At 49.5% G+C, this 2,723-nt stretch overlaps 1 non-coding gene across 1 annotated transcript; it reads right to left on the bottom strand.

Moving 5' to 3' along the window:
* Positions 1-1,212: 1,212 nt before the first annotated feature.
* Positions 1,213-1,286, bottom strand: TRNAT-CGU. Its single transcript has one exon. It is a non-coding gene; the product is annotated as a tRNA-Thr (tRNA).
* Between the last annotated feature and the right edge of the window lie 1,437 nt (positions 1,287-2,723).

Below are 2,723 nucleotides of genomic sequence, written 5' to 3'. Positions count from 1 at the left end.
AGTGATGTTAATTTTCTTCTCACTTACACTACACTTTCTTAGGCTACTTTCTATCCACTTTCTGAATCCACTCCATTGTCCACTCCCTGAGGGGCTAGGAGCAGAGTGCAGAAACCCCTGTGCTCAGGGTCACAACCTCAGCCCAACCTGCCACTGAAACAAACACAAATCATGCGTCCTCTAGCAGGATCACAGAGCAACACAAAGAAAACGCATGAGGAACAATCCTCCTCTGCCTTCATTTCCCCCATTGCAACCCTCTCAGCAGCCGACTCTTGTGGGAAGGACACTGAGCTGATAGGAGCTCTGGTATAGAGACCAAGGCAGGGGTGTTGCACCCCCCTCAGTGTGAGCTGATCACATTCTGACTCTGGAGGAGGAGGGAAAGGCGATGGCCACATGATGGGGCCAGTATATACCACAACATGGTTCTTTATGTGGATGACTCTGAAAATTGACTGATCTCCACTCCCTTGTGTTTGAAGAGATGTTTAGTTTTGCACTTAGGAGGCTGAAGCAATTTTATGGATGGTGACACTACAATTAAAGGGTTATTTAATGTTGTAGAAATTGTTAAAACTCTTAGCTTAAACTGAACTGCCTGTTATTAAAGGCTGGTTTCTCTACGTCAGTTCCATAAGCTCTGCCAGAAACACCCTGGCTTCTCTCCTGCCTCGGTGGGAACTGGAGGAATCGTCCCCTGCTGCCCTTGCCTCCAGGCTGCTTTTTCTGGGAGGGACGTGGAATTGATTTGTTTGCTGTTGAGAAGGGAGCCAGCCAGTTCTCAGGGAACGAGAACTCCCAGCATCTTCCCAGCCCAGCCCAGGCTGCTGCCCTGTCCCAGCCTCTGTTCCCCTGGGGGCCCTGCGTGTTTGACTCTAGAGCAGGCCGGGAGCAGCAGCTGAGGCAGAGGACAGCCTGGGCCGGGCAGATAAGAAGGTGTTTAGCAAGCAAAAAAGGTAAAATGGCAGGGGAGTGTTACCTTAGACTCGACGGCATTTCTCCATTGGTCTGTCTGCTTTGTGGCAGGGACAATAACACGTCCTGCTGCTTTCGTTATTTCAAAGGGCGGTTTAGGATTTTCATTCTCACACATGATGCACATGAGTGTTATTTAAACCATAAGAAAAACCACACTGGGCTAGAGCAAAGACCCATCTTGCTCTGAATCTTGTCTTCTGACAGTAGCCAACAGCAAGTGTCCCAACAACAAGGCACCACTGGGAGTTGAACCCAGGATCTCCTGTTTACGAAACAGATGCTTTAGCCAGCTAAGCCATGGTGCCTATTGGTGGCTAAAATACAGTGTCTGCCCACACCTGACTCTCTGCCATCGCCACCAGGATCTGACAAGCTTTGCTTGTGTTTGGATTCTGCAAAGCAGAGGAGCAGGTGACGTTTTCCTTTCTAGCTGTGTGTGTGTGTGTGTGTGTGTGTGTGTGTGTGTGTGTGTGTGTGTGTGTGTGTGTGTGTGTGTGTGTGTGTGTGTGTGTGTGTGTGTGTGTGTGTGTGTGTGTGTGTGTGTGTGTGTGTGAGAGAATCATTGGCCAGGGCTGTTTTGCTGACAAAATAAAACGACTTTGATGAGAGGGCTAGAGCTTTTTGCAGCAAACTTAAAGTAACAGAGTAAACACTGCTGTTCTTTATATCACCATAACTGGCCTCCTCCAGTATCCCACAATGCCTGCTGTGAACTTGCCTGCCCTGCATTCCTGCTACAGAGCCATGGGCCCCTCCCCTTTCATCGCCTGGGAAGTTCTGACAGCTGAGCCTGCTGCTCTGCCCGGCAGCCAGGAGCAAATCTCTCCTGCCCCGAACACAGAGCAGGGTGGCGGGAGCTTCCTTACCTGTGGGGGGGGTACCGGCATCTAAAAGTGACACCCCCATGACACCCCTTTCCTGGAGGAGGCTCTTACCTTCTAAACAGGGTCGGCTGTTTTCTACTAAAATCAGGAAAAGGGAAGGAGAAAACTCGAAAGAGGTTCCTCCTGGCACTCACGTCCATGAACCCGAATACTCTCTCAGTCCTCAGAGAGAGACCTGGAGAAGGAGACTTGCTGAAGCAAAGCCACAGGGGTCTCTGAGGTTTCCTGGCCCTCACCCCTGTCCTGCCTGGCTGATGTCAGCATCTCTCTGTGAGGTCACCACCTTCCCACCACCCTTGAACAATAGTCTGAGGTCCTGCAAAAGGCCTTTGTGATGTCACTGCCACACCCTCCCTTGCTGTGCTAATGTCCTGCCCTGGCCAGGCACTTTGGAGGTTTGAGCTACTCCTGTGGATCAGCCCACTCAAGGAGCTGCTCGTTCTAGGAAGCAAGCCGGCTAGACAGGAAAACATCAGACGCTGCTCCCAATGCTACACTCAGTTTTTCAGAAATTAGTCGACTTTATGGCCAGAAGAGATCATTAGAGCATCTAATCTGACCCCCTGCATATCACAGGCCTCCTGTATGACACAAGAGCTACTTTTGGGGAAAACACATTCCAGAAAGGCAGCTAATCTTTCATGAATGATACCAAGAGATGGAGAATCCATCACTTTCCTTGGTAGCTTGTTCCGTGGTGAAATATCCTCGCTGTTGAATTTTGTGCCTTAGTTGTAATATGAATTTGTCTCTTTTCACCATTCAGCCATTGGGTCTTGTTATGCCTTTCTCTGCTAGATTCAAGAGCCCTTTAATACCCAATATTTTCTCTTCATTAAGGCCCTTCAATACTTCAAT

This window comes from Mauremys reevesii, unplaced genomic scaffold (genome assembly GCF_016161935.1).
Source record: "Mauremys reevesii isolate NIE-2019 unplaced genomic scaffold, ASM1616193v1 Contig161, whole genome shotgun sequence".
Classification (NCBI taxonomy): Eukaryota; Metazoa; Chordata; order Testudines; family Geoemydidae; genus Mauremys; species Mauremys reevesii.
This window is presented reverse-complemented; position numbering and strand designations above follow the sequence as displayed.